We start from the raw sequence: 20,716 nt of genomic DNA, 5'->3' as shown, positions 1-20,716 counted from the left end.
CTCCATTGAGTGGTCTTAGAAATACTGTTCCTCCTCTCAGAGAATTTTGGAGGTGTGGCTGTTGGCCAGTGGCCAGAGTGCCCAGTGAAGGTGTGCACCAGCCACAGGTTTGACCCAAAAAGGTTACCACCCCTTCCCCCCTTCTGCAGCACGGCAGGGTACCCAACGGCGCAGGAGAGGGGAGACAGGGGTGATGTGGTTTTCTGACAAGAAAGACTGCTACACCAGGGCTTACAAGAGGTCAAATGCCCTGGCTCTGAGGCCTTTTTATTTAGTTATTTAAAAATAGCTTTACTGATTCTGTTTTAAAATGACACATGTTCTGGGCCACCTGGGTGGCTCGGTTGGTTGAGCTTCTGACTCTTGATTTTGGCTCAGGTCACAATCACCCAATTGATGGGTTTGAACCCTGCATCAGGCTCCGTGCTGACAGTGAGGAGCCTGCTTTGGATTCTCTCTCTTTCTGCTCTCCACCCCAGCTCCCACTGTCTCTCAGGATAAATAAATAAATTTTAAAATGATACATGTCCTATATTAAAAGGAAAAAGAATGCAAACAGTGGGGCACCTGGGTGGTTAGGTTGATTAAGCGTCCGACTTCAGCTCAGGTCATGATCTCACAGTTTGTGGGTTCATAGATTTGAGCCCCACATTGGGCTCTGTGCTGTCAGTGCACAGCCTGCTTCAGATCCTCTGTCCTCCCTCTCCCCATCCCTCCCCAGCTCATACTTGCTTACTCGCTCGCTCTCTCTCAAAAATAAACATTTAAAAAAAAATTTTAATTATAAAAATGCGAACAGCAACATACTCAGAAGAAACTGAAATTCTAATGGCTCAAGAAAGCCACTCTCACTAACACTTTGTGAACATCTCCTAAGGCCAATTTTGCAGGCCCTGGGCGTGCTGGGCTGGGCAGAGGCATGGAGAACATGACCTCTGGAAGCAGTCTCAGTCCTGGGTTTGCCTAAGTAATGTGATGAATCTCCTCCAAAGAGCCCCCCTAGAGACTTCCTACCACCCTGCCTTCTTGGAAAGAACGTCCAGTGCACCCCACACCAGAACCCATGCAAGGAGAGAAGATACCGAGGCGATGGTTCATCTTCCTGGGTCGGGAGAGGCCTCTCTGTTGCCTCACAGCCCTCCAACTATGCTAAGAATTCCAACCATTTCCCCGGGACTGGCAGCCACGAAGCAATACTAAGCCCAACCTCCCCAAATATCTGCTTTACAAACAGATAAAACAGAGAAGCATCCTGAAAATGTGATCTTCGGCCATTCACCTTAGGCGGTTGTACGTGTCTGCTTGCTAGAGTGTTTCTGCTTCTGGAGTCTATCTTAGAACTGCTGGGAAGCCAGCTTAGGATGTGGCTGTGTTCCCTGAGAGGCAGAGAGCAGGGAACTCTCGGGAAGGAACCTCTCAAGGGAACAGGGTCCAAGCAATGCCCCAGACCCTTAGCAGAGATCTGGCTCCTATCCCAGTGCTAAGATCATTGCTGAGCATTCTGGGGTCATTGGGATGCCTGTTGGCTCCTGAGACGTCTGGGCATGGGGCTGCCTTCACTGGTAGCAAGAACTCACTCTAATCAGCCTTTGCCCTCCACCTTAGTCCACACTACCTCTCACTCAGTCACCTGACTGACAAGTCCATGCCAGGCGTGGCAAAATGTCAGGGGTGAGAAGGGGACAAAACTTTCTGAGATCTCACCTTCTGAGAGACAATAGAATGCTTTGCTGTGCCACTGCAGGTATGATCAGGCCCCAGTGACCTACATAACCTTCCAGACGTAGGGCAGGAGGGAGCCCTGACTCATCCCAGGGGAACCTGACTTGGGAAGGGTGGGGTTGGGGAGGATTTATAATCCCTGAGACGTTGAAACCACCTAAATGTTCAGTGATGGCTTAATGAATCATGATATGTGCACAGGGTGGAATATTATATAAAAGTGATTATTGTAAAGACTATTTAGCAACATTACAACTGTTTATGACATAATGCCAGGTGAACAAAAGAAAGTATGCATATTTTTTGCACATGAACAAGAGAAGACTGAACGGGGATTTTTAAAAATAACAGTTGCTATGCTACAGTGGTTTGATTCTGGACCATATCCTTTCAAAAGAAAGTGGTGACTTTAACATCAGACAGATCTGGACTAGTAGCTTAGTCGTATTTCTTACTAGGAGTGATCTTGGCAGGTAGCTTAATGTCTCTGAGATTGGTTCCTCATCTGTAAAATGGGTACAATGATTCCTGTCTTACAAGATTCTTGTAAGGATAAATCAGATGATGCATTCCTTCTCGCCTTCCTATCTTCCTCCTCTCTCTCCCTCCTCCTGCATATTTTTTCACGAATACAGCACAGAGCAGTTTCCCACAAAGGATTCCACAAGTGAGTCATGCTTGAGTCTGCTTAAATCTCTGTCACTCTCAGGCAAGCCCCTTTGCCTATTTGTGCTCCAAGTCGAGCTGGAGCCCAAATGAGTGAGGAAGGGCGCTAATGACCATAGTCCGTGGGCTACCACGGGCAGGAGAGGCTTGTCTGGTCTTCATTTTCAGAGCAGCAACCATGGTGCGTGTCTTCCAGCTTCCAAGCAAAGTTGCGAAGGTCATAAAGGTAAAAGCAGAAGTTTGGGAAGCTGGCCTGGCTAACAGCACCCAGAGCAGTCCCTTCTCCCATGCCTGCTGCCACGGCGAGTTTCAGGTCCTCTCACCGCTAGCAGGCCCTCCAGCAGCATTGATGGTGACCAAAGCCCGAGGCATGTGCCCCTGGTGGGCAAAGAGGTGATTTTCAGGAGCAAATAGACATACTTTTTTTTTTCATTTTAAGAATGTATCACTTACATATATGTTGGGAAAAAATGAAGCAGTAGCTATAATGGCGCAACAGAAGAGACATAAAGAGTTAAAGAATGAGCTAACTTAAGGGCAAGTTTTCCATAAAATAATAGTTGGGGCTGAAAATGGCTGCAGCTTCGGGGCCACTGCCCTACCCTCTTGCATCCATCTGTCAACTCTGTCTTTTCCGGTGTTTGCCCCCTGACTCCTCTAACGACAGCCAGAGTTTCCTAAGAGGAAACCTTTCACTCTAGGGCAGTGCCCTTGGGGAAAAGTCTAGACTTCTCTTTGGCTAGGCCTCCAAGGCCTTCCAGAATAGGACTCTGCTGTCTTGAGAATCTCTCTGTCACCCTTGTCCTCTTTCCCCTTTAGACTCCAACACCCTGGCCTTCAAACCCAGCTTGCTGGCTTGGCCTCTGAGTCTGGCGGTATGCTGTCTCCTCTACATTTAATGTCCTTTCTCCTTTGTCTGTCTAAAGGACTCCTGTTCAACCTTCAAAACCTTTGCATGGGTCTCTTTTCTCTGTGAAATGGATCTCTTTGCAAAGGGTTACTTCTGCCATTCCTTTAGTCTTGAACACCATTTTATCATGTGTATCCCAAAGCTTCTGTTTTCTTGAGTATCTCCTGGATGAGGTGGTCTCTGATAGCCTGGAACATTTAGTTCAGGGTCCTGGAATCTTGTGAAAATACAGTAGTTATAGCTCTTGTTTGTGAATCGTTCTCTGTGTATTATCTCACTTAATCCTCACAGTCTGCCTAAGAGAAAGAAACTATGGACACTCTCATCTTAGACACAAGGAAACTGAGGTGCCGACGCATAACTCATTTGCTGCACTGCTGATAAGTGGAAGGGTCAGGTTCAAAGCCAGACTGCCTGACTTTTGTGCTAGGCCCTTAGCTAACCACTACCCACTCTTCTGTAGGTCAGAGTTGCTGCCTCTCTGGGGCAAACTGGGTGCTTGGGTTAGAGGATGCCTTCTGGCCACCAGGTGTGGCAGCAGCCTGACCTAGCTGCAGAGTGCAGGCTCCTAGGGCTGTTCTTTCAAGGTCAGAAGGGTAGGGGCGGGAAAGCAAGAGGAAGAAGAAAATAGAGTTGAGTCAGAGCCTAGTGGAATTTCTGGCCTTTTTTGAATTCTGGGAAGAGAAAAAAAAAAACATGGCCATACTTATTCCAAGTATGTCAAGATAATAAGGGGCTCTTTACTGTTTACATGCAAAAATCTCTGGCGGCCGACACCTGCAAGCAAGAGGCCAGGAGTCTGTGAGACCCAGACGCCCTGAGATGAGGCCCCGGGCTCCAGAGGGAGGCAGCTGGCCAACATGGGGAGAAGCAAGGAGGGAAGGGGCGGACAGGACTGTCCTCATAGCCCCAGCATTTCCTGCAGGAAGAATCTGTGCCTGTCCCTGGAATGTGGGTGGACCCTTCGTGTGTGGAAAGGGAAGTGAACGGCTGCCCGTCCCCAAGCCTCTGCCAGGCCCTGCACCTCTGCTCCCAGGCTCAGGACACTTTTCCTTTGAGAGCACAGAGCTGTCTAGTAAAGTCTCATTCCTCAGCAGCCCTCTCGTTCAAGGAGAGGCACCGCCCGCTCCAAGCTCTGCAGAAACACATTGGGTTATGAAAGGCAATGTGCTTTCAGAAGCCTTGTGACCCTCTAAGGATAGGTCCAGCTGCACTCTCCCTCTGTTAGGGCAGATCAAGTGGGAGCTGATGAAGGGGAAGAGACCCAGATAAGAAGTAGCGGCATGGCCCTTTTTGGGGGCTAGCGGGGGTACAGCAGATAGCAATGGCCTTTGGCTTCTCCTTCTCTGGAAAGCTGTTTATTTACATGATTCCAAACATCTGAGTTGAAAATGGAAAAGGGCAATTAATTAGCTCTGTTCATCACTTAGATATCCATGAATTCAGTCAACAAACACTTATTCATTCATTTAATATGTGCCCTGGGGCTGGATATGATGCCAGGTGCTGAGTATTTGGAAGTATCTGGGAATGTCTACTTTGATGTTTCTCACTTGGGGGTGGGTTTTTGGGAGAATCCATACTCATGTTGGGGCCCACCCATTCTGGGAACCAGGATTTTGGAGGAAGGTAGGTCCTGGGTACAAGGACTTTAAAAAAAAACTCCCTGAGGCATATGGACATGCATCTCCGGCCCAAATCCAATGATCAGATTGGAAACATATTTTTACAGAAGTATTCTCAGTACTATCTCTCTGGGAAGGTGTAGGCATAATCTCTGTCTCGAATTCATTCATTCATTCATTCCATTGATACTTAGTACTTATTGAGCCCTTATCAGGTACCATGCCCTGCCCCAGACATGGGGTTGCAGACTGACCCTGCCTTTCTGGGGCTCTTACAGGTGTGGAGTCCCATCATGCACTACCCTCCTCTGCAGGGCTCTGCATTGTATCCTCATAAAAACCAAAGTGCTGGGGTGCCTGTGTGGCTCAGTTGGTTAAGGGTCTGACTCTTGATTTTGGCTCAGGTCATGATCTTACCGTTCATGGATTTGAGCCCCACATTGGGCTCTCACTGGCAGTGGGAAGCCTACTTCAGATTCTCTCTCTCCCTCTCTTTCTGCCCCTCCCCTGCTCGCTCGCTCTCAAAAGTAAATAAATGAACACACACACACAAAAACATAACAAAACCAAAGTCGTTACAGTGAACCAAGCCCTACATGATACCTTCCCCAATACCCACCCGAACTGCTGTTTACCCCTTTCCTCTCTGCTCCCTCTGTTCTAGCCAACTGGCCTCTTCCTCTTCCTTCCATAGGTCCTCACCCCAGCTTCCCCTTCTCTGGCTATGCTCCCTCAGAGGCCCCCTCTGCTAATCCTATTGAAAGCTACAATTTGCTGCTAGCACAGCAAGTTGGGCTCTTCTGCATCTGTTTTCCCTAGCACTTACACCTTCTGGCATTTTCTGTCATTTTATTTAATATGAACATCACTTACTGTTGTCTATCTCTCCCTCTCTTCCCCTGGAGTGTAGGCACCCAGAGGGCAGCTACTTGCTTTGTCACTGATGTAGCCCAAGCCTCATCTAGAATAGTGCCTGGCATGTAGTGAGTGCTCAGTAAATATTTGTTGAGTGAATTAAGCAAATAATAACACAGATAAGTGTAAAATTACTAATGTGGTAAGTGCTGGCTCTAGAGAATGAGCAGGATTATCTCTGGGCTCCTCCCAGTTTGTCAACCCTATAATTTTACTTTTATTTTTCTTTGAAACACCATTCAGTGTTTACAATTATCCTGTGTGGTCAAGACCGTTCCTTTCTAATTTTGTTATCATTGTGTTTTTCCCATGGCCTGGGCCTCAGGAGGGGAGAGTATGTGGAAGACCCAGAAATCTCTTCTATTGCCCTTGGGCTCTCTGTCACACCTGTGAATGAGGGCAGCAGGGGACCTGTTGGTGGCCAGTCATGTATTCAGCCAGGATGAGTCACTGAGCCTGTTTAGAAGGATGAGATATTGAGATTTTAGAACAATTGTAAAAATACCTCACATGCCAGCAGATTCAAGAGATTCTAAGGCTTTTCACCCTTCATGGAAGCCAAGGGATAGAGAATCCCAAAGAAAGAGTGCTCTAGGGAATCAGGTATTGGGTGTGTGTGTGTGTGTGTGTGTGTGTGTGTGTGTGTGTGAGAGAGAGAGAGAGAGAGAGAGAGAGAGAGAGAGAGAGAGAGAGCATGACTTATGTAACTCCCAGTGATCCTGCCCCAAGATCCCAGTAGAGATTAGAAAAGCCACCTCTCTGAAATAGAAGGGCGCTACATCAAAGGAGTAACCCATGGAAGAAAAGCTGTGTCAATCAGAGCCCTGGAGTCAGCCAGCCCTTTTCCAGTCCTGCCTCAAGGGCAAAGGGGACAGCAGCCTTAGCCTAGCCATCCGGACCCTTAACCATCCTAAGGATGGGAAGGGATAGTGGACCACTGCAGTCTGATGCCCCCAGTCAGTCCCCTCTCTTCTATCTCCACCCTCATCCCCCCAGTGGCTTTTGGCATCTGCCGATTGCAAGTGAAACAAGTGTCCAGAAACCTTGTCAGGCTGACCACAAGGGTGAGTCTTTGGCCTGGTTGATGGGCCCCTTTTCCAGACAGCCAGAGACAGACTCCAGAAAAGCTGAGATGGAGAGCAGGCTGGGCTGAGGAGAGAGTGTCATCCTGTATTGTCTGGAGCAGGGGGGCCACCCCCAGCATTTTCTTGATGCCTAGACATTGCTTCATACCCCAGAGTAACTACCGTTCTTTAAATGTGTTGGAGGCAGTGCCTACTGAGTGCAGAAATGGTGGTTGCCGGTGGCTCCCCTGAGGAGCCTGCACTGAAGGAAAGAATCTTGGAAGTAGCCTGGTGCAAGGTTCTCTTGGTCATCGCAGGGGACCAAGGGGAGACCAGGCCAAAGAGGCAGCAGGGAAGGAGGATGAGGTAAGAAATGGCATGGGCTGGATCAGAGCCGACACACTCCAGCAGGTGTGAGTTGGGAGTTCACAGGCAGTGACTGAGGTCATGTGATGGGGAGGGTGGGAGAAAGTCCTGGAAGCTCACAGGGAGGAAGGAATGACTGGGAATAATTCCAGACTGGAATTATTGGGGATTGATTAACTCACTCCTGTTTCAAGCATATTCTGTGGTTCTGATACCCCTAGATTCAAGTCCAAATCCCTTTTGGATAGCTTTCAAAGACTCCACCACCAGCAGGAGCACCCTTTCCTGGCCTCTCCCAGCCTTGGCCCCAGTGACCTTGGTGCTGCCCTTGTGGCTTCTTTCCTTGTGCCTTTGCTCTTTTCCCACTCACCCCTCATGGATAAAATGTCACCACTTCCTGGAAGCATTCCCCAAACATGCTGGTGCCCTTGGTGACCCGGAATGGCTCTTTTGCCTGAGGTTGTCTCTTCCTGAGCCACAGGGAAGTTATCCAAGGCCACAGGCAATGTGCACAGAATGGAAAAGGCTCCTGTGAAGGCTGGGGTTCAAGGAAGCCTGGCCTCCCCATTCTGCTCTATCTAAGCTCATGTAAACCCCCCAGTGAACCAACCCTCCCAAATTTAAGGACAGCACTATGTGAGCACACACAAAGTATAAGCAGTGTAAGCAGGGAGGCTTCCAAAGTTCAGTCTCTGATTACCATCCAGACCAGCAGGCTTCTGGGTGAGATCCTCGGAGACAACAGCTCCATCAGGGACAGAAGGATTCCATGGCCAAATGCATTTGGGAATCTCTCCATGTTGTACATCCCCTATCACTGGTTAGTACATTCAAGACCCTGAAAAGCCCTGTAGGAAAATCCTTGTTTGAGTTTAACCCAGCTTCCCAAGTTTACATGACCAGGGAACCTCTTGTACATGCGTGTGACACAAATGTGACACCTATTAATGTTGCCCGTAGTTCTGGCATTGGACAGACTTGGACTGCCTCTATGCCTGATGTGCCCTGTAATGTCAGGCAAGTTCCTTGGATATTCTGAACCTCAGAATGCCTCTTTGTGAAATAAGTCCCTTATGTGGTCCAGGAAAGAAAATGCAGGTTTGGCTGGGGGTCCCAGGAAGACATAACAGGAGGCTCCTGTGATATTAGCCTTGGAGTTATGGTCTAGGGCTCATGGGCAGAAGCAGATGTGAGTACACTGAAGGGCATGATTCTGGAGAGCACAGCTAAGAGCCCTAGCAGAAACCAGACCCTCCCCCAAACCATCTAATCGCCATCTGACCAAAGAGCCCCCTTCCAGGCAATAGGCATTTCCTGGGGTTCATGCTGTCCTAACCATTTTCTCCCCAAGCCCATCCTGTACTCTGTGGCCCTTCACTCTCTAGCACATGCAATGTCTAGATCCTTCCCTGTGCCTTGCTCTCCCTGCCTTCACCTTGGCCATCTGCCTTCCATTCTCACTCCCCTTCTTTAACTGGCCAATCCAACCTGCAGGCCTCAGCTGAGATGCTCTTCCTCTGTGAGGTTTGTTGACTCCTCCCAGGTCAGGGTCCCTGCTCTGGGTTCCTGTAGAACCTCCTCTTCCTACTTCAGAAACACCTATTCCACATACTGTGAGTTTTTTATTGTCTGCTTCCAGCCACATCATCCGTGCCTGGCTCACTATTAGAGGACGTACTGAAAATGATGCTTGACTGTGTGATTCCCTATTCCTTCTCACTCCCTCCAGGCTCTTTCCTGGTGTCCCTCTCCCTTCCTCCCTTCCTCCCATCCTCCTGCAGGGAGCTGTACAGTATGTCATCCTTCTGCTGTTAAAGTGATGAATCACCTGTCCCCACGTCAGCCCCACGTGGTGAAAATCCCCTTCCCAGGAGTATGGAGGAAATGCCTCAGACTATGGCTAGGCCCTGTCATAGGGAGCAAGTGGGGGGTGGGGGGTGGGTGCCTGTGGGGAGAGGCTGGGGATACCTCCAACACTTCCCCAAACTGCTTCTTGGTTTCTGTTGGCTGGGGATGTGCAAAGGGGCAGTGGTATGGCTCTCAGCTAAGTTGGGTCCTGGGAACCTGGCATTCCCACAGATGCTGAGCAATGGCAGAGATGGGGGAGAATAGAGCTCAGAGGCACAGCCCAGCCCACATCACCTGACAGGTGATAGGTACCTGGTAGGTAATTCAAGGCCCAGGAGGCCTCTCCTTAAGCCTGAGGTGGAAGGCAGGCAGCAGTACTGACGCAGGTACAGAGGAGGGCAGGGCCCAAGATGGGGCCCTGGGGCCTTCTAGCTCAGCCAGACCAGCCCAACGGGAAGCCAGGGCTGGGAGGGCTGGGCAGCATGGGGATGGCTTGCAGACTAGGCCCAGTGTCTCAAGAAGCCAATGCACTGCTAAAGGGGACTCCGTTCTGGGTGAGGCCCATGGCCTGATGGTCCTGCTTCCTCTCATGCCCCAGAGTCTGGGCGAGCCTGGGCCTGATCCCGGCCATGGAATCTGCTGGGGTGGCTGCCCCCAGGGGAACAGCTTACAGAATCAGACATACATGTCAGGATGCTGAATGGGGTGCTGTGGGAGCTGGATGGCCAAACAGGGTTTGGTGTGGCAGAGGGTCAGAGATTTGTTTGAGTCCTTGAAGGCTCTGGCCATTTGACCTATGCTCACCACCCTCTCAAATTATCTCCTCCCATTGATGTTCACTGATCTCTGATCACAACTTTGGGTCCGTGTGTCCAGACAGTCCCATTGCCATGAGCTGGCCACCTGTTCCTGTGGCGCCTTGGTTGCCCCTGGGGTGAAGGCTTTTTTGCTTGGTATGCTGAGTTGTACTTACTGACTCCTTGGGCAAGAAAAGGCTCTGGTCCCCAGAAGGAGACCATCCCTTTGGTCCTGTGCAGCAGAGTCTCATCCAGAAAGATCCTCCCTTCTAGATTCTCTGCCTTCCTCCCATGTGAACCAAAGGGCTCACTTATTGTGGTTAAAGTTGCAAGCAGATATGTTTGTTGCCAGGGCAGTAGGCTCTAGGCTTTTGTGGGAGCAGATAGCATGGTACCTACAGCAAAGCTAGCCCACCATGATGTGACTGCTGGTCAGTGGCTGCTGCTGTGTGGGGTTAGCACGTACTGAGGGGCTGGCCTGGGTCATCCTGGTAACAGGCCCCAGGCATGAGAGTTCTGGAGGAGGCTGAGCTTGTCTGCATGGCTGAACTCCATTCTCACCTCCTGGCCACCTCCAGGCTACAGGGTAGAAGCTGTAAATGGAAACTGGGTAACCACTCTAATACCCTGTGAGGGGTCCTGCCAGCCAGGGCCTCACCTGGTGGATCTCACATCAGCTAAGGATGACCCTGGAGGTACCCAGTTCCTCAGAAACTTCCCAGTCTTGTCATGCTCTCAAGCCTGGTCTACCAGGCCGTTCTCATCTGATGCTGCCTCCTTCTCTACCTGAGCCCCAGTCCCAGAAAGCACCTCTGTTTCCCAGTGTGTAGGGGGAAGGGGCTGTGTTGATCCACAGCCTATGTCTTCATACACACTGTTAAGGCTTTGTCTAAAATGTCCCCTATATTCTCCTCACCCTCCTCCGTAACCAGGGAGACTCACCCACAGGCCTAAGGCCCAGGGTAGGCATCTCCCCCAAGCAAAATGCAGCAGGCCTGCTCTGTGGAAGCCCCCACCACACAGATCGGTGTGTCTCTTGTACCCCACAACTCCCAGACTATGATCTCCCAGAGGAGAGGGTCCAGGTCTTCTCTGTTGTATCTCCAGGGCTTGACAAGTGGAATTGTTCAATAAACATTGGACAAATCAACTGTCTTAATCAAGATTCTTTTGGTTACAAGCTTAGACAAAAACAAATCTTTTGGGAAAAATTCTCATTACTGCAGGAAGAGGACAGTGTAGGTGGGCCTCAGAGAGAATGGGAAACCAACAATGGACACAGCTCTGGGATTCTCTTGCATTTCCTGTACCTCTCCCACTTCTTCCCTGTGATGAGGGACATGCCCAGCAATGACTCCAGAACTTTCTGGCTCCAAACTTTTGGGGGAACTAACTCACCTCTATATTCTCACATTAACCACCCTCCCCCACCGCCCTGCCCCAGGGAAGAATGTTGAGTGGGCCAGTTTGAGTCAGTCACCCATCCATGAGCCATCCTTTAGGATGAGGGCATATAGGAAGATGGCAGTTACCATTCAGAGCACATTGTTGGAGAAGAGTGAAGACCAGATCCTAGGAGGAGGGTGCATCTCTGAGCAAATGAAACAAAGTTAAACATTGCATGAGTGAATGAATGAATAAATGAGTGAGCCAAGAGCAACATATGTCCTTACAGATAATGGTACAGCTTCTGAAGTATTTGTAAATCATTCTCATCCACTCTTACAAAACTCTTTATCACCCATCACCCTGCATGTCACAGATGAGGAAAGAGGCTCAAAGTCACTCAGTAAATCAAAGCAGCCAGGATTCCACCTCCATATGGCATATGATATATGTGCCCTTGGAGGCTTTCCTCCCACATGAATGTGGGCCACTAGACCTCTCTTGGGCAGTCTCTGGAGGAAAGGGCAAGTGTTCGCCTGTGAGGGAGGGAAGAGACAACTCTGCCAAGGATCGACTCCAGGCCCACTTTTGCATCAACTCTCTTGCTGGACAGTCTTCTCTTGCCTCTGTCAGCATTGCACATGAGGATATAGCTGCTGCTTTGGGGATTTGAGATCATCCCTTGATGTAGGGTTAGACTATGATCCCCAGGACTGATCATCTGAGCTTGTGGTGAGCCATAGGGCCCAGGGCATGGGGGTCACTGTTCAGAAGCAGGCAAAGGTGAGAGGGCCTTTGGCCTGTGATTTGGAGGGCAAGGGGGCTGCTCAGTTTTCACCTCCTAGTCCTTCCTTGCATGTGTACCAGGGGATGCCCTGCCTTTCTTCTAACATAGGGACTTTCTTCAGTGCATTGTCATCAGGGTTATACTTGTTTCTTAAGGGCAAGTCCTAATCTGTTCACCTTCTTCTCCCAGAACTTGAGGCCTGTGGTAGACTACTTGCAAAATGGGTTCAGTAACTCCTCCTATCCCTGTGTATATGCCCCTTTGCTGCTTCTTCCATGAAAAGGTGAAGTTTGTTTCCCTGTCCCTGAACCTAGGCTTGCCTGTGATGCACTTTGACCGCTAGGATGCAGCAGCCTAGACTTCATGAGGCCCTGAAGCTTTTAATCTTACCCTCTTAAGAATCTGCCAAGCTGCATGTGAACATCTCAGGCTCGCCTCTGGAGCATGAGAGACCACACGGATAGATAAGTGCCATCCCCCTTGGGGTTCATTAGACTACTGCCAGCACCAAGAACCAGCCATGAATAAGGTTATCTTGGACCTTCCAACCCCAGCAGAGCCACTAGAAGACTGTAGCCACACTAATGACTCGGGTGCAACTAGCAGAAGAATCTCCTTGCTGAGCCCAGCCTAAATTGCTGACTCTTAGATCTGTGAGCTGATGAAATTGTTGCTGTTTTAAATGACTAAGTTTTTAGGTAGTGTGTTGCACAGTAATAGATAATGGGCACAGGGCCGTTCCTAGTTGAATTATGTGTCCCCCAAAAATATGTTCAAGTCTTAACTCCTCTGTACTGTGAATGTGACCTTATTTGGAAATAGGGTCTTTGCTGATATAATCAAGTTAAGATGAGGTCATACTGGGTTAGAGTGGGCAAATAATTACAGAAACACTTTTTTGATTTTCTGTTTTGCAACCATCTTAGACTTACTGAGGAGTTGTAAAAATGACCTGGAATTCTCATATACCCTTCACCCAGCTCCCTCGGACATTAACATCTCTCAAAATTGTATTAGAATTCTGAAAACCAAGAACTTCACAGTGGTGCAGTGCTACTCAGTACAACTTCCTTTTCCACTTGTATACATTTTTTTTTCTGTTCCAGGATCTAAGCTAGTGTCTCATATTACATTTAGTTGTCATATTTCCCTACTCTCCTCCAATCTGTGACTGTTTTTCAGTCTTTCAGGCTGTTGAGAGTATTTTTTTAATTTTAAGTTTATTTATTTATTTTGAGAGAGTATGCACCAGTTCATGTGCAAGGGGAGTGAGGGGGAGGGACAGAGAGAGAGGGAGAGAGAGAGAATCCCAAGCAAGCTCCCTGCTATCAGTGCAGAGCTTGACAGGGGGCTCGATCTCACAAACCATGAGATCATGACCTGAGCTGAAATCAAGTTGGACACTTGATTGACTGAGCCTCCCGGGCACCTCAGACCTTGAGATTTTTTAAGAGTACTTGTCAGTTACTTTGCAGAAGATCCCCTAATTTGGGTTTGTCTGATGTTTTCTCATGATGAGGCTGAGGTTATGCACTTTCAGCAAGGATGCCACAGAAATGGTGTGTTCTTCTCAGTGCATGATATCAGGAGGTGCATGATGTCAATATGTTTTATCACTGCCGGTGTTAATCTTGGTCCCTTAGCCTAAGATGAAATCTGCCAGGTTTTGCCACTCTAAAGTTACTATTTCTCCTTTGTCATCATTAATAAAAATTTCTTTTGGGGAGAATACTTTGAGATTATACAAATATCATGCTTCCTTTTAAACTTTTGCCCACTAAGTTTAATATCCATGGGTGGATCTTGTCTGCAGAGATCTGGAATTCTAATGGACATTTTGTATTTCTTCATTTCTTCTAAATTTACTCAGTGGATTTTCTGTAAGGGAGAGTAGTCACAAAAACCTTCTGTGACCTCAATGAAGAGTTTTACAAAGATGCATTGAGAACATAAAACAGAGTCCCCTAACCCAGTCTGAGTTAGTCTGGGAAGTCTTCCCTGAAGAAGTGACATTTAACATAATTCCTGTAGGATCAAAACCAATTAGCCTGGCAAAGAGTTGGGGTGGGGAGAATGTTCCAGGTATAGAGAATAGCATGAACAAATGATCTACACCCAAATCTGAGGCAGACTGTTATGAAACTGCACAGTTGGCTTTGGCTAGGTAGAAACCTTAGCCTCCTGCAGGGCTTTCTCATTTAAAGGCAACAAACAGCTGCTTCTTACTCTGGCCAGAGTTTCATCAAGTAGACATGAGGGCTTGGAATTGCCAGGGTTTCTGGTGCTCAAGAGAAGCTGGACATCTGGATTTTTCCCCCCCCATAAAATCTCTCCATCTTTTTAATGTTGGCAAATAAACCCATTCTCCTTTAAAGCCAAACAAAACCTGTGAACTGTCAGGGATTTTTATTTTTAAGACTTTATTATTTTAGAGCTGTTTTAGGTTCACAGCAAAATTGAGATCCTGGCCCTATCCCCCGCAGAGTCCCCCACCCCAGTGGTATATTTGTTATAATTGGTGAATATATATTAACACATCATAGGGTTCAATCTAGGTGATGTATATTCTGTGGGTTTTGATAGATGCAAAATGACACATATCTACCATTATAGTATCATACAGAGTAGTTTCACTTCCCTAAACATCCTATGTATTCTGCCAATGGATCCCTGCCCTCCTCCCTCCCCTCTCACCACCAGCTGTCAGTTTTTCACCTGTACATGGCTGAGTCATATTTATTTATCTATCTCCTGTGGCTGAACCTTGAACTTATTTTCAAGTATCCAGTGTTCTAAACAATGCTGTAAAGAACATTCTTGTACAGACAACCCTGACAGCTTCTCTAGCCATGAAAGTTTGCTCCCAAGTCCCCCGTGGCTCCTCCTCGCCAGGCCCTGCTCTCCACCACCCTCTGTGTCTCATGTACCCTGAGGCCTCAGTTCTCCCTCTCTTTTTCCTACTGTTCATTTTCCATTTCCTTCAAAGTCTCAGTGAACTCTGGCCCAAACCGCACTGCACCCCACACGATTAGAAGAGTTTGTGGGGTGGGCTGGAATGCAGAGCCATCGAAAGTGTTCTGCTGCTCTCCCCTAGGTTGAGGGGGGGCACAGCTGGTCCTTCTTAGGGGCATTTCAGCCAGACCCTAGCCCGTCTTACTCGTCTTACTTGGCTGATCTGCTTCCTGGAAAAGAAGGGCCCTCAGCCTGCTCTGCAAGCACTCTGCTTGCTGAAAGGGCAGCAAATACATTCTTGGTAGATTCACTGAATTGCTCTGATAAGGCCAGTATGGAGGAGATACGGAGCTTCGGCCAGATGCCAGAATCCAGAGAATTCCTACCACATGAAGAAGGAAGAACCTGGAATCCACTTTTAGAGCAGGCAGGGCCCTGGCGGCTCTCTGGTCACGCCTAGCTTTCTTCCAATGGTGCCCTTTTGTGCCACTACTTCTGTGTTGTGACTGGATTGTTCTTATGGTGGGAATCAGATTTCAGGCTGACACGTGGCGGGTGGGGGGTGGAAGGGGCAAGCGGAAGGGGTGGGGGTGCTGGTTACCTCATGTTCTCTGCGTCTCGGATTCATCCAAGTGACACCTATTGGGATTTTTAAAGTTATGAATAAAATGAAGCTATAAGAGAATCTGGCTGGCAATGGACTTCCTAGTAAAATAATTTTAAGTACTTTTTTTTTTGAGAGAGAGAGTACGAGAACGGGGGAGAGGGGCAGAAGAAGAGAGAGACAGAATTTTAAGCAGGCTCCATACTCAACACGGAGCCTAACACATGACTTGATCATACAACTCTGGGTTCAGGACCTGAGCCAAAATCAAGAGTTGGACGCTCAACTGAGTGAGCCACCCAGGCGCCCCATATTGGGGCTCACGGGTTTTGGTTGGCTTTAAAAGAGAATGGGATTATTTGCCAACATTAAAACGATAGAGAAATTTTATGGGAAAAAAAATGCCCAGCTTCTCTCCAGTGCCAGAAACCCTGGCAATTTTAGGCCCTCACATCCACTTGGTAAAACTTTGGCCGGAGTAAGAAGTAGCTGCTTGTGCACTGTCAATGAGGAAGGCTAGGTGGCTCAGTAGTTAAGTATCTGACTCTTAATTCTGCTCAGGTTATGATCCCACTCAATGTGGAGCCCACTTAAAATTCTCTGTCCCTCTGCCCTTCTCCCCTGCTTGTGGCTTGTGCTCTGTCTTACTCTCAAAATAAAAACTATCTAACTAACTAACTAAAGTAATCTCTACACCCAATGTGGGTGGGGTTCTTCATACATTATCTAATTTAACCCTCATGCCAACTTTCATGGGTTCAGATTAATAGTCCTGGTTTCAGGATGAGCTTAAAAACCTACTCAGAAGGCATGAAGGCTGGCCTGTCAGTGGGGACAGGCTTGACTGCCAGTGTCCAGAAACCCGCGCCCCACCCCCAACCCCCGACCACAGCAGTCAGGACCCTGCTGTCTACAACACACACACTTATCTGTCTCGTGTTTGCTCTCAGGATCCCTAGAGCACATGTCACCACCCTGAGACCTTGCAGTGTTTCCCCAGCCTAAGGTGGGGGGGTGGGACCGTATGTGGAGGGAAAACTCCAAGTCCCCATAAGCTTCTCCTCCTGGAATCTGGGCCCCAGGCAAGATACCCTGGACTTTGGACCAAGCTGCCCAATGTCCCCTCACCTGGGAAGGGCTTCATTCTAAGTTTGGATTTTTCATAATCTCTTCTGCCTCTGGTGGTTTACAAGGATCAGCACACTCCAACATTTGTGATAATGTAATGGTCACTATTTCTAAATGTGAGCTCTTTGGAAGCTGTTGAGAGCCTGCATTTTACAGATTTGTTTTTCCACTCATATGTTAGGGTTCACTGGGTACTCTCTGCTTCCAGTGCTGCCACAGGGACTAAGAATCATGCAGTGAGCAGGACAGACATGGCCCCAGCCTTCCTGGGCTCATCTTCCTGTGGGAAAATCTTCAGTGAAGTATTAGGAGAATGAATCCATATAAAAAAGATTATATACCATGATCAAGGGTGATTTATCCTAGGAATGCAAAGTTAGTTTAGCACCTACAAATCAATGTAATTCTCCATTTTAATAAATTTAATGACAAAACCCACATGATCATTCTGATATTCACAGAGAAAGCATTTGATAAAATCCAATAGTCTTTCATAATGTGACCAACAAACCAGGGGTAGAAGGGAACTTCCTCAACTTGATAAAGGGTATCTACCAAAACCTCACAGCTAACCTCATACTCAGGGGTGAAAACCTTGAGTGGTTGAGTGTTTTCTTCGTAAAATCAGGACCAAGACAAGGATATCTGCTCTTACCACTTCCATTCAACGTATGTACTTGAGTTGCAGTCAGAGCAATTAGGCAAAAAAATGAAATACAAGGCATCCACATTGGAAAGGAAGAGTAAAACTATCTCTATTTGCAGATGGCAAATTCTTGTATACAGAAAATCCTAAGGAATCCACTAAAAAATCATTAGGACTAATGAACAAGTTTAGCAAGGTTGCAAGACACAACATCAACATATAACAATCAGTTTTATTTCCATACACTAACAATAAACAGCCCTAAAGTAAAATTGAAAAAATAATTACATTTACAATAGTATCAAAAGGAGTAAGATGCCTACAAATACATTTAACCAAAGAAGTGCAAGATGTTTACCTTGAAAGCTATATTCCAATGGGAATGGTTGAGAAAATGGGGACACGGGCTTGGCCAGGCCACACTGCAAAGGGGGAGCAGGCAGACCCAGCAAGACCTCCCTGCAATTCATGCCACTTTGTAGAGCCCCAGAGCTCTGTGCCCTTCTGCCCCGCTCTGCCTGCCTGCAGTGCCCTTTTGTCCCATTTAGGAAGGGGATGCAGGTGGCCTTGGCCATAAGAGCCCTGCAATTAATGTCTGTATTTCAGGTGGTGCAGGTGATGGGAACTCAGTGGTACAAAGTCCAACATAGCCTTTTACTGAAAAGAGAGACAAGGAGGTGAAACACTTTCCAGAGTCCCTGCTTCCTTAGGTCTTGGGCAGAGGCTGCACCTTGGAAGGTAAGTTACCTGTGGCCTCCTGCTTCTGGAAAGTAAAAGGTTTTTTTTTCTTTTGTAATAAACTTTTTATTTTAGGACAGTTTTAGATTTGCAGGATTATTATGAAGAAAATACAAAGAATTCCTGTATGCTTGCACCCAGTTGTGTTTTTAACATCTCAATTAGCAGGGTACGTTTGTTACAATTGATGAACCAATACGGTTACATTTTCATGAACTAAAGTCCATGCTTTATTCAGAGAGCCTCAGTTTTTCCTGGGAGTCTTTTTTCTGTTCCAGGCTCCTGTATAAGATACCGTAGTATATTTAGTTGTCACATCTCCTGAGGCTCTTCTTGCTTGTGACCATTTAAAGTACAAATCTTGGCTTCACCATGGGGAAGTAGAAAGAGTCTGAGCTCTGGAGTTAGACCTTGACTCAAATCCTAGTTCTGCCCTTACTGGCTGGGGATCTGGAGTCATTTATTTAAGCTCTCTGAGGCTTAGTGTCCTCATCTGTGAAATGGAGGCAGTGATATCTAATGTACAGCTATGTATCCTGCAAGATAATCCTCGGGGACACCCACATGGTGCCTCGCACAGAGTAGCAGTCACTAAAACAACATTAGTGATATATCCACCTCCCTCTCCCATCCATCCCATCATACAGCCATTGCCCACTTCCCCTCGATAGATGCTGCACCCAGCAAGAGCGCTTGCCCCGGTCACCTGTTCGTGGTGCTGCATACACCTAACTGAAGGGCTGCAATGAAAGGCAGCACCCATTTAACACCTGCTGCCTCCTGAGGGCTGGGTTTTCCCCAAGCCTTTTGCAATTGACCTTAGGTCTGACATGTAGGCCAGCACTTCTCATCATGGTGACCTACTTGTCGGGAATGCACAAGCTGTCTGCTCCCGGCCTTGAGTCAGCAGCTAGGAGCTCTGCCATTCTCCTGTCCAAATCTGACCCCACCCCGGCCTTGCCTTCCAAAGGCCTAGCAGTGAGGGGCCAGGCCTGCTGCTTGTTCCTTCATGGCTGTGTCGGTGGGGCCACCTGGATGCATAAGTGAACTCTGTCCCTTCCGTCTGCTGCTCACTGTGGATGCTGTGTACTTGTTCCAAGTAGAAACTCACTTGGAGGGGGTGTCTTCATGTGGGGGGAGCATGTGCACATTACTGGGGCTATGTGTTTGGTGGGTGTGTGTGTAAGCCCACAGGAATGTGTGAGTGTGTGTGTTTGTGTGCACATGTATGTATAAATGTGCATGGCTACTTTAGTGTATCTGAAGGTTTATGATCTTTGTAGGAAGGCATCATGTGGCCAAGCCTGTGAGTATATTTTGAATCTGGGTGTGTGTTTGATATGGAAATGTGTATATGCAACTGGGTATATACATTTGAGGGTGTGAAAGTGTGTTCACCAAGAGGAAGGAGTCTTTTCATGTCTGGTGTGCCACATGCCCTGGGATGAGATGCAGAAACAAATCAGATGGATGGAACTTTCCCTACAGTCATGGCCCTGTTCCTATTATGTGGACACAGGAACAGAGGTCAAACCCCTCCTGGGCTAGACACACCTCTTCTGTTCAAAGCTGGAAGTGGATGCATTGAGCATGGCAAAAAATGTCTTTTATAAATGGCCTGTCTGGTATTCTGGGTGACCCTCATATCCGGCTTTGAGAGCTGGCTCATGAAGGAAGAGGGTTCCTAAAGAGGGGAGGGGACCAGGCTCAGAGAAACTGTGTACCCAGGCCAGGTCACAGTGGGTCCATGGAGGCCCTGCCTGGGCCTGAGAGGCCCTGTGGATCTCTGTGGGTTTGTGGATCACCCGAGCCCCACCCTGGGCACAGGAGCCCCTCAAGGAGCTTTGATCTCTGCAGAATTCAGGGAGGTTGTCCTTGGGGCCTCTCCTGGACCAGCAATCCCCTTTTCATCCCCCCACCCTTACGATGCTCCTTCACTTCCTGCCCCTTGTCTTTCAATAAGGCTTTCAACTAGTCAAAATCCACACTTCTAAAACTCTACTTTTTATTAACCCTTGGAATGCACCTTCTTCAGACTCACGTGTGGCATTTTCCCTTATCTTCAGATCTTTTGCTCAAATGTCACCTTCCCAATAACCACCCCTTAAAATTGCAACTCTCCTCCTAGCCCTGACACCTTGCTTTAAACTCCTCACCTCTCTTGCCCCACCTGCTGTGTCCCAACGCTCTTGTCACCTTGTCACACAGTGGGCACCAGCACAGCAGGAGGAAGTGAGCACAGACATTAGGAGCAAGCATTTCGGAACTTCTGTACTGTGGTATCTAGAGATACAATAGAATCCATAGCAATTTGCATTGTCCATAAATCCAAATGTAGATTAGAAAAAAATAAACTGTCTTTGTGCCATGATGGGTTTAAGAACCACTGTTAACACAGTCTGTAATATGTATTCGGTTTCCTGGTTGTCTTCCCCCACCCTGCCACCGCTTGAATGCAGGTTCCAAAGGGCAGGGATTATCTGCTTTATGATCACCTCAGCACCCTGAACAGTGTCTGGCACATAGGGGGTGCTTAATGGACGTTTGTTGAATGAGTGAATG

The 20,716-nt window shown here is 47.9% G+C and overlaps 1 long non-coding RNA gene across 1 annotated transcript in view; it reads left to right on the top strand.

The window, feature by feature from the left end:
* The window catches only part of LOC115292258, a 95,788-nt gene that overhangs the window by 55,785 nt on the left and 19,287 nt on the right, over nucleotides 1-20,716 (top strand). The gene's annotated exons all lie outside the window — the stretch shown is intronic.

The sequence above is a fragment of the Suricata suricatta genome, chromosome 5, assembly GCF_006229205.1.
Source record: "Suricata suricatta isolate VVHF042 chromosome 5, meerkat_22Aug2017_6uvM2_HiC, whole genome shotgun sequence".
Taxonomy (NCBI): Eukaryota; Metazoa; Chordata; class Mammalia; order Carnivora; family Herpestidae; genus Suricata; species Suricata suricatta.
This window is presented reverse-complemented; position numbering and strand designations above follow the sequence as displayed.